This window comes from Pinus tabuliformis, chromosome 1_2 (assembly GCF_031772625.1).
Source record: "Pinus tabuliformis cultivar Carrire ecotype Pingquan chromosome 1_2, CPIR1, whole genome shotgun sequence".
Lineage (NCBI taxonomy): Eukaryota > Viridiplantae > Streptophyta > Pinopsida > Pinales > Pinaceae > Pinus > Pinus tabuliformis.
In genome coordinates, this window is record NC_142298.1 from 713303777 (window position 1) to 713320273 (window position 16497).

Sequence of the window (16497 nt, forward strand, 5' to 3'; positions counted from 1 at the left end):
TAAATTAAGAGATATAAATATAATATTATATGTAAGGCTATCTTAAATTGAGGTTTATGGTTACTATATAGCATATATATATATATATATATATATATGATTTTTGAGTTTTTAAACTTTATAAATATTTAAATTAATGTAATGTGGCTATCAGTTACTTTTTACCTAAAAAGCGGGTATTAAGCGACACCGTTGCATATTACACTTGTTTTAATGGTTAAGAGCATGCGTTCACAGGTTGAAAACGAGAGGGGATAAAGTATATATGCAAGTATATATGCGTTCCTAAACTTAGCAGTCAAATCCTTGCAAGGAGGTGGGTCCCTTCTCCAACAAACAAGGGGGTCTCATACACCAATTTGGTATCTGACTTGCAGTCAAATCCTTGCAAGGAGGTGGGTCCCTTCTCCAACAAACAAGGGGGTCTCATACACCAATTTGGTATTTGACTTGACTGTGACGAGAAAATTAGATAATTATAATAATAATATAATTATTAAATACAAAATTTTAATTTTATTTTTTAAAAAACCTTAACGCTTATGTCTAATGAGTTTAGACCCTTTCAAAGGGTTAAATTTGAACTCTGCTCTCTACTCAAATTTTAATCCAAATATATATAGAGTATATAAACCGCGCTCTCCACTTAAATTTTATTCTAAGCATGTACATATAGACACATATCTTAATTAGAGTAGTTTATCGAAACCACAAATTCACTCAGAAAATAGTGAAAATTCCAGTATGATTCCAAAAATAACTTTGAAGTAGAGTATGTATGCTTTCATAGACTTAGCAGTCAAATCCCTTTGCAAAAATGGGTCCTTGTCCCACAAACAAAAAAATCTCATACAATAATTTGATATCTAACTTGATTGCGACCTTAAAATTAGATAATTATAACAATAATATAATTATTGAATACAAAATTTTAACTTTATTTTTTTTAAAAAACCCTAACTAATAAGTTTAGACCTTAAAATTAAATAATTATAATAACAATATAATTATTAAATATAAAATTTTGACCCATTTTTTAAAAGATTGAATTTGAGCTTTATTTTTTGAAAACCAATAAAAAACCCTAACACTTATGTCTAATAAATTTAGACAATTTGAAAGGATTGAATTTGAACTATGCTCCTTACTCAAAATTTAACCGAAATATTAGACTATATAAACTCTGTTCTCCACTTAAATTTTAACCTAAGCATGGAAACATAAACGCATATCTTAATTGGACTAGTCTATCGAAACCACAAATTTGAAAATTCCAATACAATTCCAAACATAACTGAGGGCCAAGATTCCAGCAGGAACGGATGTATCCATTAATGTGACAAATATATTCGAGAATAAATTATATGCAGTGAAACTCGAATGACGGTAATAAAAAATAAGAGAAAACCTTGAATGACGGTAGAAAAAAAAAAAACTTGAAAGACGGTGAACATCATCAAGAACCATGTACCCATGGCGCCTGCTTTCGCCGTGTGAAGGGGATTAAGCAAGGAGATAGTCTGTACGAACACGAAGAATATCATGACATCGGATCTTGTTGCATTTGGAGCTCTCTGGAGCTTTCCGGGTCCAATCATGGTAGATGTCTTGTTAATCAATCCAGGACTCATTCAAATGTGTCGAGATGAATTGGCTCCGATTTCCTGTTAAAAATGAATTTTATTGGCACTAACAGTCAGGTGAGGGCATTGATCTCTGTGTTTTTTAAAAACTAACTTCGATTATGCGTCTGTTTTGTTTTTCCATGCTTGGCTAATTCACAACCATGATCGGGCCATGACTTTGTTTTCCTGTTAATAGTTTTTTCTGAAAAAAAACTTGGCAGTCATTTCCACAACAGATTAACTAAATGAAAATGTCTTTGCTAAGTTTTGTGGAAAAAAAATTTATACAAAGAAATTCTTGTATCTTCGTACAAAGAATTTTTCGAACGGTTCTTGTTTTGTTTTGGATTTATTTTGATCATATTTTTATGTTTTTATTGTGACTGTGATTTAATTGATTATGATTGTCTATGGATTCAAAAAATAATAACGATTAAACTAAATTAAACTACTCCCAATTCAAAATATACATTGACTAACCCTTCAAACTTTCAGTGATCAAAGTCTTTGACAGTCACTGCCCTTTTAAAAAGCTACAAAGGTACGGACAGGACATAGACATAAAACAGTCCCAGAGCGAGACCCCCACAGTATCAAAAACATATTACAGATGTCCAATGCTTCCAGAAGAAACCATAAAGAGCAGGTCATGGAGACCAAACAGTAGCAGCCTGTCATAAAGAAACGAAGTTATCAGACAGGAACTCGGCACCCCTGAATTCCTGTGACAGCAAAGAGCCTTCCTGCAATGAGACAGCACCTTTGGAAAGGGAATCTGCTTTAATGTTGAACTCCAGATAAACAAAGGGATTTGACCATAATTTTTTTTAAATAATAGACCCCAGGGCTAGGTTAGTAACTGGCATTTACTGTTTTCCCAGTAGTTACCCAGCACTGGGAGCTTCTTGATGCCTTTGGCTGCAGCTGTTTTAAGAAATAATCACATGGCAAGAAGTTTATCTCCGTTGTTTGCTCCAAAACCTGCTCCATGTTTTAAGGAAAGAAATGCAAAGAAGAAAAATGAAGAACCACCCACCCCACATTTACCTGGGGTTCCTTGATAGGCACCATCAAAGAAATCCCAAGCAAAGGAAGAACCAATCACACGCGGCAATAAAGTTCTTCGGATTTTTGTGGGAGAGGGTTTCCAGCCTTCTCTGCAGGACAATCTGATAGAATGTGCTACTCTTGCAATGTTTAGAGGGCATTCTGGAACAACATCTTGATTTGGGACAGCCAGAGGCCCTATAGATCAAAACAGGGAAGAGCTATGTGCTCTAGAACAGTTGAGTTAGAGAGTCAAGAATGAAGAGAATCTGTTGAAAACCCATGAAAATTCTGCTCTGCTTGAATGAACAAATCTGAAACTAACTTGTAACCCAAGACACAGAATTTTCTGTACTTAATTCGCAGCGAAATCAGAACAGAATTTTTTCTCTAGGGAACCCAACTAGGAAAACCCTCTGCTAGCTGTAGAAATTTTATTGACAAAGTTGAGCAAATAGAATTAATTACAAGGCAAATTGTTTCACTTAGAGAACAAGGCTGTTCTCTCTGCTGACACTTAGCTGAAACCTGCTTGCAACAACCCTGTCCTTAGCTCCTAAATTCTTGTGCTGGCCCTGGAAATTCCTCCTATTTCCTAGCGCATACCAGCAAGAATTTTCTTTGCCAAACACTGCGTATAGGCCTCTCCTTCACGCTCTTCCTAGCTCTGCTAGCTCACACACAAAACTCGTGCTCTCTATTGTCTTGTCTCACCAACTTGTGCTCACAAAACAATGATCAATTCTGTGCCTTCGTCCTCCTTATAAGCTTTTCGACCCATCTAAATTTGGCAAGTTTATTTTTGGAACTCCGACATGTGATTGACTAGTTAACTGAGTCTAACTGACTCATGCAACTCGTCCTAGCCACAAATAACCTTTGAGACTGGTCACTTGTCCTTTTCCAAAGCTAACTCGCACTAGGAAACAAATAACTGAGCCTCCAACTATTTGCATGAGTAAAACTGCTTCATGAACTTGTCCTGATTTTTAGGAACTCATCCTAACTTATAGGAACCTGTGCATGCTAAGGAAGGACTGCTTGTGGTCTTCTTGACTAAGGCACAAGTCAAAGAAGACCTTACTCGCTACTAATTTCAACAGAATTCAACATCTTTACTTGTTTCCAATCCAATGGGCAGTTAACAGGTGATAAAACCTCCTTCCATACAGATTGAGAGAAAAGAGAAATTTAGAAAGAGGTGATCTACGGATTCACCGTCTTGCTTGCATAATATCTTTGCTAAGTTATACGAAAATCCTTTCCTTAAAATACTTCCATGAGTTATTCAAGAACTTGCACAATTTAGTCAATTTTGGTCAAACTTATACTTCAAACAATAATGGAGGGCTTGGTTCATTGGTAAAGTTGATTGAGCTTTCAGTGGTCCACACGGGTTCCATGCTCCTTGTGCTCTACGCAACATGAATGCCATGTTAAAAAGGGTTGAGATTGGGTGCAAGTCTTGGGTGATCTGGCAGAATAAATATGTGTATGACATGGCGTTGAAGCTAAAGGAAGTCTGTGTTAAGTAGTGCAACTTGAAGGAGTGTGCTTCTGGGATTGCTTCTTTAAAAACATAAAGAGTTCAGTGCACAACCCTTCTAAAATATTCCTTGCCACTAGGTTGCTATGGTGGCATCAGTTGAGTGCACTAGGTTTTTGTGGGTTTGGGTTCATCATAGTGGCTCCCTACTTTGAGATAGTTATATTGTTGTATACTATTTCTCCCTAACCTCATCACACTTTTCACTTTATAAGGACCTTTAGGGGGACCCTTTCCTTGGCTATGATGTTGACATCTCTCAGTACTCCACTATTGGAGAGGTCATTCTTTTGGTCATTCTTTTGTGGGACTTCAACGGTCATAGTAGAAACCTGCAGGTGTCTATATATGATAGAGCCGAGGGTGCACTTTGCCTCTAAGAGGTAGAGTCACATTCCATGGGCCTTCACAAGATGTCTAAGGATGGTATCATGCCCCTTATAGTATGTGGGAGACACCTTGTATAGCTTAGTGAATCTCACAATTTGGTGATCCTGGATGCTCTCCCTTGTTAACCTAAGTCAGGGGGATTCACTTGCTTTCCCCACAATGCAGGGGCCAATGTGGTGGACTAGTTCTTGGCCAATCAAAACCTCCTCTCACATACTTGACACCTCTCTATGTTAACTTTACTTTTGGCAAACATGTCATCCTCACCTTCTCCCTCTTTGCAGCCCCAAACCTCCTCGCACAACCTTTTTCTCAATAGAAAATATGTCGACTCATACACCACCTTTCTTAAAGAGTTTCTCTCCCCCATCTCTTAGTTCATGTCCCTGGACATGGCCAGTGCCAAGTATGAGACACTCTTTAGGGTCTTGGAGGAGGCAACCCTTGACTCTTACCCCCACTCCACTTGATAACACAACCATAATCCCACCTTTGGCTCCTACCCCATGAATTGTTGGTTTGACGAGAAATCCAAAACTCTCCACAAGCACCTTTGCTTCACTCTCACACATGATCCCTCACCTTCTCCTCATGTCGGTAGAAGCTACCTTCACCTCACACATGATACCTCATATTCTTTTCTTGTTTGTAGAACATATCTTTTCCTGCTCCATCATAAGAAGCTTGTGCTCCTCACCTCGAGGAAGTGTGAACTTTGTGCAATCCTCTGCCATTCCCTAAAAACCTTCTAGCATAACCTTTTCCCTAAACAACAAGTCATCCACCTGGACCTAGATCTATAGTTTCCACATGACCTCCCTTTATGACATTCTCAAACAACCTCCCAATTGTATGACCTCACCCCACCTTCATACCACCTCTTCTTTGAGAGAGACATTAGGAGAGCAGCTAGGGTTATAAGTGCCAATAAAGCATTGGACAAGGAAGGCCTCTAGGCCAAACTCTTTAGGCTTTGTTAGCTCTCTGTAATTCCTCCAGGCTGAGGAGAGGAATCCAAAGGTAACCACAAACCACTTGGAAGTTGGAATCTAGCCCTTCCAACGTCAAAGAGCGCTCTCTCTAGCTAAAATTTCAATCAATTATATCTTATACTAGGTATGGTGCTCACAGGGGTATAGATTCTAAAGGTTTGTTGGCGGGGAAGAAGATAGATCCGTTGGGCAATACGGACTTAAAAGTTGATTCTTTTCCAGTGAAAGGATGAAGAGAGACAGGGATCTTCTACATGGGCAAGGTAGGCAGTCTTTTGGAGTTTTCAGTCAAATTCATTGTAGGAGGGTGAGTAGAAGATAGTTCGAAATGACATATAGAGCATCAAACAACAGGATGAATTCTAAATGCCATTCAAGTAGAAAACATAAATTGTTTAGCAAACTGAAACAAAGCACTTTTTGAAGCGAATTCTGAGACAAATCTTTGTTCAACTAAACAAGAAGACACATTTCAAAGCATAATTGATTACAGAAGATAACTTACAAAACAAAGAAGCACATCTCCAAAGCAACTGACACAGGAATCCTTGTAAAATTAGGCATCTGTCTTTTCATTCACTGGAAAATCAAGAAAATACAATACACATAGTGTTCTTTCTTCTCAAACTTGACCAACCCTTTGCTTCATTACAATTACATCATAAATAGATGAAAACAAATCAATTCCCACTTCTAGGAACCAAATTCCTTAATAGGATTTATGTTTCTAGCTAATGCACTGAATAAAAACTGTTTTTTTTTCTTCTGCTGAAAATTAGGAATTGTTTGACCAAAGCTTTTTCAAGCATATTTACATTAAATACTAAGTCTAAATCGATCTTATAAGTCTTTAGATGCCTCATAACATTTACCATGAGCATAAAAACAAATTACATGAAGTTTTGACAGGAAAATCTCGGTAAAAAAGACGACTGTGTGGAAACGCAGCGTCGGCGTTGTGCAACTTCCTTGTTTAGCAGAAACACAAAAAAGCAATAGAAAAGCTCAACGAATCCATTGTTGATGTAGCTACTGTCAGTCCCTGAGTTGGTTGATGACTTCTGCACATGTGAAATGGCCTGGACATCATCAACTTCCTTAGAAACTTTCTTTCGTCACACCAAGCTCCCAACTCTTAAAATTTCACCTACATCAAAAGCGCAATGTGACCTGTTCTTCATGGTTTTGATTGATGCTGAGATCTCTGAGCAAGACACATCCTGCTGATGATGTTGACATGATGCTAATAATGTTTCAAACCCATTCAAGCCCTTATTCACCAAAAAATATGACAAAACTTCCACCTTTACATCGAAACCCTATTCCCTAATGCTTGACCAGGATACAAAACTGTTGTGTGGGCTGCTTCTTTTGGAAAGTCACTTGAGAATTTTGACTAAATGTGCTTGTAGGAAAGACTTCATGCAAAATATGACCTCTTAACCTCAACCCCATTCAACAAGTATACTTAGGCAAAAAACCAAAAATCAAAAATCAAAACTGCTTTGTTTTACCTATTGCAATATTTTAGACTTTGGTTGCTTCAGCCAACAAATCCAACTTACCTCTGTCTTTCTCATGTATCTCCTTCAACTGCTACTTGGCAGCCCTCAACTCCCTCCTCATGGTAAGATTCTGCCTGCATATGTTTTTCAGCTGCCTATGTAGTGGGAGAGACCTCTTTAGCATATATTTAGCATTTTCCATTGCTGGCTCATACATGTCCAAAAGATCACTCATATTTTTTCTAGCCATTTCATCTTGCTCCTTAAGTTCAATGATTTCACTATGGGATTTCTTCAACTGCATCCTCAGCTTGTTAAAGTATGTTGCCCCTCATCCATCTCTGTTTTTTTCTCCTCTTGTACTAATTTCTTTTCCTAAATATGCAATTCTCTAGCTGAAGATCTAGTGACTCTAGTTGCTGGAGCTTCTACTTCTTGAATATCCTCTCTTACTATCTTCTCCTCGCCTTTGGATTTGGTGACAGATGGTGTAGCCTTTGTCACTGGTTCTTCTTCATTAAGCTTAGCTGTCCTTTGTAGAGCAACCTTCTTCAATTCCTTACTGTCCTACTACAATTGTGGAATAACCATGTGTGCCTTCTTTAGCTTCTCTTGCAGTTGTGTAATCTCTTTGTCTTTATCATTAGGAACATCATCCTCTGGTATGGTTTCCAAGGCTTCAAATGTCTGCTCCAAGGGAAACTTTGTTGCAACAGATCTAGTGAGGGCTTTCTTGGGGACATTGTTATGAATATAATTCATAACAATGAGCTAAATAAAATAAATATAATTATTAAATAATTAAATATTATTTAGGTTAATTAGTCATTAAAATTAAGTGAAAAGGCATGTCTAAAAGACATGCCCCTTCATGAAAGGTCACCTGCTGAGGTATAAAAGCAGGGTCCTCATTGTACATTTAAATCATCTTATACATTTTTATATAATAATAAATAATTATTTTAAATACCAGTGTGTATTTTTATCAATTAAATCTACAAGCTATTAATCCTTCGTGCTTCAGCATAAGTTTTTATGTTACAGTGGTATTAGAGCCATGGCACACGATATAATCATGCGGGCCTTTGAACGTAGTTTGCCGCACAACGTGCCGTTACGTTCACATCCTAATTACGTTGAACAATTTAGTATTCAAGAAGCAATTCAATGTTTAGAAAAGTCAATTGCAGAAGTTAAAGAAGCTCGAAGGGAAAATGATCTAGATGATGATTCAGATGAAGCTAATGCAGATCAAGATGATGATCCAAATAAAGTTGATGTTGAAAGTAAAGGAGAAGGAGATGTTGACCAGAGTAGTGATAATCAAAATGAAGATGTTATTGATGCATGTGTAAAAGGAAACCTTGGACGGTATACAAACCACAACTGTAATCTTAATTGTCAAACGGAGAAGCGGACAGTGAATGGTGAGGGTTGCGTTGGCTTCTGCGCACTCAGAAATCCTGTAAAGGGTGAAGAAGTAACGTTGGACTACAATTATGTATGATTTTTAGGTGCAGCTGCCAAAAAATGAGAGTGTGGTTCTACTGACTGTAGAGGGTTTATTGGTGGGGATCCTACAACTCCCAAAAGTGTGGTTGAATGTCTGACATTATCGGGGATGGAGTCGTGGTCAAGACAAGCTGCCCTGGCGCTGAAAGATGCTGGTAACGTCGGGTATGCCAAATGCATAAGCAAGATTGCAAATATCAATATCGTGGTTCTGAAATCTACTCGCCACAACGACATTCTGCCCAAGGAAAATCACGTTCTCATTGCCTTGGCTGCAACACAATCCTCCGACTTACTGCAACATCCGAGAAATGTGGTGGAAACTCAGTTAAAGCGAACCAAGAACTGGATGGTCACTCTCAAGACCTTGGCACTTATTCACCGCTTGCTCAGGGACGGTCACATTACCATTTTCACTCATGAAGATGAGCAGCGCAAGTCCTCTCATAAAACCCTAATCACCTCCATGTCCCAACAATTCGAGGATTGTTCCACTTCCCTCGCTCGGGAATGCTTTCTTTGGGTTCGCAAATACTCTTCCTATTTGGCTTGCAGACTTCATTGCACCACGATTCTCAGGTTCACAAATAAAATGATTAATTCAATGGAAAGTTCGGTGATTCTTATCATTATTGCATTCTTGGATGAATCTCTTCTTGAGGCACACTTGTTTGGCCGCAATTTGTTTTGGTATGCTGCTGTCTTTGGAACTATGACAACAATCAGTAGAGCAGCTATTATTGATGAATTCCTAGTAATTGATCCGGAAGGATCAATGGCATTAGTAGCTCAACATACACATTATATACCAAAGAGTTGGCCTGGAGCAGAAGATTCTGAAGATGTTCGGAGCGAATTTGAATCATTTTTTCAGTATACTGGCATGATGTTATTGGAGGAGTTGATCTCAATATTTGTGACCCCATACGTTCTTTTCCTTTTACTACCAAAGCGTGTTGATGATATTCTGCAATTCATAATGGATTTCGCTGTGAATATAGAAGGTGTTGGGGATGTTTGTAGTTTAAGTGTCTTTGATTTTGAGCATCATGGAAATAGTAAGTATGGGTCACCTTTCAATACGTCAAAGGACCACAGGAGCTGCCAAAGGAAAATGGAGAAAACATTCCTTGGTTTTAAGAGCAGCTACCCTAGTTGGGAGCCAAATGCCCAGGGAAAGCGGTCTCTATCTACTCTTTTGGATTTCCGGCAGCAAGAACAGGATAGGCAAACAATACAAATGTATTCACCTGATCGAATTTCACAAAGATTTCCAGCTTTAAGAGCTTCAAGTAGTGGCTATAGTCTAGGTTATGACATCGCTTGTCCCTGGTCTGGTCCTTTGCTTATCGCCCACTCTTCTCTACTCCTGTTACGCTGTCTTTCCATTGAGCTGCAAGTTTATGCGTCAATACCGTTTGGTCAACCAACGCGTCTTTCCGTCATATCCCATTCAATCATGTTTATAGTAAAAAAAAAAAAAATCGATATACGACTGTGGTAATATAGTCGGATTATATGGCTGTGGTAATATAGTTGGATGATATGGTTGTGGTAATATAGTCGGATCTAACATAAAATTGCACTAATATATAGTCAGATATAGTTACAAGAAAGAAAAAATGAAAATATAATCCAAAACTATAGTGCTAGTGCCCAGTCACATTATAAAATAAATTAACAAAGTTTAATTCATCTAAAAAAAAAAATTAACAACTATATTATATATGCTATAAACTATAAATTTTCATTATATAATTGTAAATATATAGTTTACAAAAACGAACAAAAAATAAATAAATTATTAGAGTTATATTAAAAAAAAAGAGGAAAAAAAAGGGGAATAATGTAAAATATATATATATATAATAATAATAATAATAATAATAAATAATATAGAGTTACAAAATAAATAAATAAATAAATAAACTTAAAAAAAATAAAAAATCCAAAGGAATATCATTGATTAGCTACATGACGAATCAATGACCAAGTTGTATACATCGATAGCGACTAAGTGAAGAAAAACCCAAGTATTAAAGCTTTGAGGACAAAGCTTCCGAAGGAAGAGGCTATGTTATGAATATAATTCATAACGATTAGCTAAATAAAATAAATATAAATATTAAATAATTAAACATTATTTAGGTTAATTAGTCATTAAAATTAAGTGAAAACGCATGTCTAAAAGACATGCCTGTTTACGAAAGGTTACCTGCCGAGGTATAAAAGCAGGGTCCTCATTGTACATTCAAATCATCTTATACATTTTTATATAATAATAAATAATTATTTTAAATACCAGTGTGTATTTTTAACAATTAAATCTACAAGCTATTATGCTATAGACATTCACTACCTCAGGAGAAAAATGCAACTTCTTACCATTTTTCTTTTCTGATGAATGAATTGCAACTGAGGGCCTTTTCATAGAATTTGCATTTGGTGATTGTATGTCCCTTGCCACTAATGAGGGTGTGTCCTTCTTGCTGCAAGAGCTAGTTGGTAGGTCAACTGTCAACTTTGATGAGTCTAGGAAAGCTTGCCATGTTTGATTCCTCTTATTCAATTCCTCCAACACCAACAACTTGGTCAAAGAGAAGTGGAAAAGACTAGGTTCCACTTGGCTCTATTTTCCCTGCACTTTGTCTGCCATCTTGCTAAGACTTCTGAACATATAGAAGGGCAAATTCAAGGGGCTCTTCCCTGTAAAGTGCATCAAAAGTCTAAAATGGTACTGATAGATCCTCCCAAACCTACCCTCACAGGTAAAGTATCTCTGAATTGCTTGTAAAAGCTTGCTATAGGGCTCAAGTAAATATTGCTCCACACCCTTTATCTTTGTGCTCAGGTTCCAAAAAATCTATATAGTTGGCAATGTCAAGAGGCATGCCCTTGAACCACTGCTCTCCCTGAAGGGGAATCTCTGTTGCAACTGATATAGTGACATATGAAACTAGAAAGGTGAGCTCTCCAATCTTAACCTCCAGCCCAGTGAAATTCATAGCAAACTCCTTAGTGAGCTATACATTGTATCCCTGGATTTTTTCACAGAATCTGATGCATCCAACTTGCTCAAAGGCAACTCTGATTGTTGGGTCTGAATTGATCAAGGTGAGGTCTTGGGGTTCAAACCTAATAATGACTCCTCCCTTATGTTTCTTTCTATTTGGGTTGACATGATTTTTCACAACAGAGGTATGCTCTAGGGTTTCTTGAATACAATCTGAGTGTAGGCTTATTTAGTGCAACAAATAAGATAACAATGATGAAATAGAGCTCCAGATTAGGGTTTTGTGACAATTGAGGATGAAAACCCTATGAAACAAACTTGGACAACAAAAATCACCTCTCAAAACCCAAAACAATGACTAGTGTTTGCTTGGTCACAGTGGCAAAATTAAAAACACAGACGCAATGCCAAAAGTGTAGCGCATGAAGGAAAAATGTTTCTTGACCTCTAAAGAAAGCAGTGACTAGGGAAGAAGTTTTAAATCACTTGAATGACATGGAAAACTTCAATATCAAGGTGGCAAACAAGATTTTGGGTGTTAGAAAAGGTTGACATCATAAAAACACAACACTGAAGGAAAACACAACGAATTCCCCAAAAACGCAACAAGGCCAAAATTTGAGTTTTGATGGATTTTTGAAATGCTTTTCTCAACAAATGGAAACAAAGTTGTCAACATGCAAGACTAATGACCCAGGGGAATATGGAATTTGCACCTGGAATGAGTAATTCACCACCAATTTGGAAAATGCAACAATTGTATGTGAGTGCAACGCTATCCTCCTAACCATTGTACTAAAGTGATGTCATTGCTGACTATGATTTGACACTCTAACTGACCCAAGTGACCCTACAAATCTGTGCCCATGATGATAAGACATGACAACATGACCTCACTCATGATTTTGAATTAGATATGATCCTAGACTTATTTAATTCGACCTCTCAAGATATCAATGACTATTTTCATGACCTTTCACACACTTTGACACAATTACATTCAATAATAAAACTTTATTCTATAATAAGACCAATAGCTTGATCTCTAGAAGATCAAAGCCTAACCTTTACACATTTGCCAAATAAATTTGAAAGACAAAACTTGCTTTCTGACTACTATGACTATAGGATAACAGGAATGACATCTGATCTCTTAGCTCGCACATTGTTGATATATTTAACCATGTAGTATGCTTTTGCTTCCCTCAATCTTGGTATAAACACATCATTCACCCAATCCACAAATTAGGGAGTAGTTCCGATTTGAAAAATTATTGGATTATCATGGTTAGACACACATTCTCCAACCTTTATGTGACAATCCTACATCTATGGCTTTTAGATGAGTTGGAGAGTCGACACCTCAGGGCTAGAGGGTGGTTGGTTTCTACTCAGAGTACTAGACGACCTATCACATCTTCATAGTTAGAGCCATTATTGAGGAGGCACACCACTGCTCTTTGAAAGCTTATTGTTTCTTTGTAAACTTTCAAAAAGCATTAGATATAATGATGAGGCAAGCACTATTATGGAGGCTTCATGACATTGACATCTTTGAGAGCCTCTTAACTGCCATTATGAGATTGTATGAATTGGTTCCAGGTCTCCTCTAAATGAGGCACGACCTTCTGGATTTCATCTAGGGTACCATTGGGGTAAAGTAAAGGTGCCCCCTCTCATCGACCCTTTTTGGGGTCTATATTGATGTGTTGGAATCTTTCCTCCATGAGCATATCTAGGTTGGTAAGGTTGCCTTCTACATTAGGTGTTGATTTCATTGCTCCTTTAATTAATGAATTGATCTTGTTGGTCTCTCCTCCCAAAGATATACATAGGCAAATTAATGCCTTGGTTAGTTTTGTGAGCTTCTATAGTTGGCGATCAACTTGAGTAAACCCGAGCTCATGATCTTCAATGCCTCAAAGTGCTTTGTCTTTGACCTACATTTCTTCTTTTGGGGGGAAAGATCAATATCATGACAACTTACACCCACTTGAGGGTCTAGCTCACAGGGCTTGACTTTAGCATGTGATAAGCAATCCAATCTTGGCTTAGCAAAGGGAATGCCTCCCTAGCCCTCATTGAGAGACAATGGTTTTGGAGTTAGTTTTAATATATTTCATTCAAACCTTATCGCTTGGGGGAAATTATTAGATACGTGGTCCTTATTGTTTGGAGAAATGGGGATTGAGCTTGCTATAGATTGACTAGGCATGAATAGAGAGAGTTTAGAACCTACTCCTTAGACACATCATTCAATGAAAATGCACAGTTTGCTGACCCATTGGTTAGATGAAATTTGGAGTCCACTCTTTTTGCCTCAAGATCATCTTTTGTCCCGTCTCTTTCCTACATAGAGTTAGGACCTTCGGTGACTTTACCTTTAAGGGGGACAGGTACCCTTACCTTACATTTTGCCCCTTAGAGGCCCTTGCCTCAAATTGCCCCACATGTTGTGCAAAAAGTTGGTTTTAGAGGCCTTTTGGCATCATTAGTCAATGACCATCTCCTTTGAGTGCCTTCCCCCTTTAAGTACTCCTTAGATGCACCAAGTTGTCTCTTACTAGTTATATAGTGTTAAATTATGGTATGTTCTATGCTTAGAGCAATTTACTTCAATTCTTCTTATTAGCCCAATGTCAATTCTCAGTGTAACAATCACATTAACATAAAAGTAAAATGCTGATAGAACATAAATGAAATCAACAGAAGACAAGCCAAGACAAGAGACGAAGATTTAATCAATTTACTATTTAAATTATATATATAATAAATTTATCATTTAAAGTATAACATTGAAAATTTAAATCATGGTGCTAGCCAGGGACAAACCCCAATGCGGGGAAACCCTTTGATTAATTCTTCTATATTCTTCAATAATTCAGCAAAGAGAGAGAGAGAGATAGTACAATATCACAAATCTGTGATTTACAACAACAGTAATGAAACCCTTGAACAACAATAGCAAGGGTGATCAATCAACTCCCAAATGTGCCCAAGACAACCTAGGAGAACTCGGTCTCCAACAATAGTGATAGCAACCCAAAACAGTCAATGTAATATGGTCAAAACAACAGTGAATGCTACAACATACTGCAGCCAGCCCTAACCAGTCAACGTTGTCCCAAATGAGCTCTCCAACAAGTCAACGCAGGCTGTCCCTAGCCTAGGAGAGGCTGCCCACACAAAGCTGCAGTCAATGGAGGCAATACGCTGGTCAACGCAAGCCTAAATCACCCCAAACAAGATTGCTGTACCTTCCTGCGTCCTTGCTGCCCTAACTGTGTCCTCTCACAATGATGCCCTAGCTGCATCCTCTTTCCCACGTGAGAGCTGTGTCCTCTTTCCTTTGTATACCCAAGAGACAAGGAGAGAGAAGAGATGTGAGGATGAGATGAGTGAACTAATGCCTCAAGGTCTCTTCTATTTATATGCCACGTTGGGGTTGGGGGTGTGCAACACAATTTTACTTGCTGGAAATTGTCAAGAAATACAAATAAATTCATATCTCCATGAATACATGTCAGAATCAGATGATCGTTAGATCAATCCTACACCTCTCGACCAGAGGAATCCAAGAAAAATATCAGTTGCCATAAATAAGATGACCCACATGGAGTTTGGCCCTAGTTGCCAATTTTAACACTCCCTCCCAACTAGGGAGAACTCCATCTGCTAATCCATCTATTTGTCAGTACTATCTCTGCCATCAAATGCACTTCCCTGCACTGCTCGACTTTGCTCTGCTCTACTGAACTATGAAGAAAAAGAAATGATCGAGAATGTATCATACCATCCTCTACTGATCCGAAGTTAGTCCAAATGAAGAGAATGTGTCATACCACTCTTATTGACCCGAAGTCAGTTCCAAAAGAGAGTGAGTTATATCACTCTTACTGACCCAAAGTTAGTTCCAGTTGATCCCAGATCAATGTCATCCTAGCATAGGGAGTATGATAGATACACAATGCGTCCATCGGTACTACTATGGTCTTTATCCTCATTTCCCTACTCATTGGCCAAATGAGAGTTACTTCCCATGAGTCCCAGAGTGCATGGGTAGGATGTCTCGGTAGGAGAAGGATGAACCACTCATCCTGCCTACATGTCGCCATGGGGTATCATAGGGGAAGGCTGAATCATTTACCCTATACATAGCGCACCACTAGGGGATGGTGGGTCACCCTATGGTCGCTCGTCGCTCCAAGAAGTACCCCAAGCCCCCCGGAGCTTCTAGAGCTCAAAGTATGCATCATATAGGACCCTCATAAGAGGGTCTCTCAATGACTCCTAGTCGTTCTCGGAAATTCAAGAACTTGACCTTTCCCAAGGGCATCGTCAAAATGTCAGTGACTTGCTCGTTAGTCCAAATATGATGGAGCCTTATTGGTCCTCGTTGTACCATATCCCGGACAAAGTGGTACCTGATATCGATGTGCTTGGAGAAATCATGAAATACGGGATTCTCGAACAAACGAATCCCACTCTGGTTGTCGCAGAGGATCACGGTAGTATCAATGTAATGTCCAAACAACTCACTGAAGAGCTTCCTTAGCCAGACAGCCTCACAGGAGGCCATACTCGCAGCAGTGTACTCTGCCTTAGCGGTGCTCAAAGCCATTGACTTTTGCTTCCTGCTCATCCAGGATATCGAGGAAGAACCCAAAGAGAAACGACACCTGGAAGTGCTCTTGCGGTCCACCACACTGCTTGCGCAATTAGCATCGAAATATCCATGTAGCCTCACATCTCCAACAGTGTATCTTAGATTCTCAACTCATGAGTGATTATGCCCAAAGATATCTCAAAAGATTCTTGGCATCAATCCATTGTGAGTGATGAGGCTCAACCATATATTGGCTCAACG

General features: G+C 38.3%; 1 protein-coding gene across 5 annotated transcripts in view; it reads left to right on the forward strand.

Moving 5' to 3' along the window:
- Positions 1-1408: 1408 nt before the first annotated feature.
- Positions 1409-16497, forward strand: part of LOC149207730 (histone acetyltransferase HAC1-like) — a 311587-nt gene continuing 296498 nt past the window's right edge. For all 5 annotated transcript variants that reach the window (XM_089395844.1, XM_089395843.1, XM_089395845.1 and 2 more), the window contains exon 1: positions 1409-1700. The gene's annotated coding sequence lies outside the window, so the exon portion shown is untranslated. The remainder of the gene's footprint in view (positions 1701-16497) is intronic.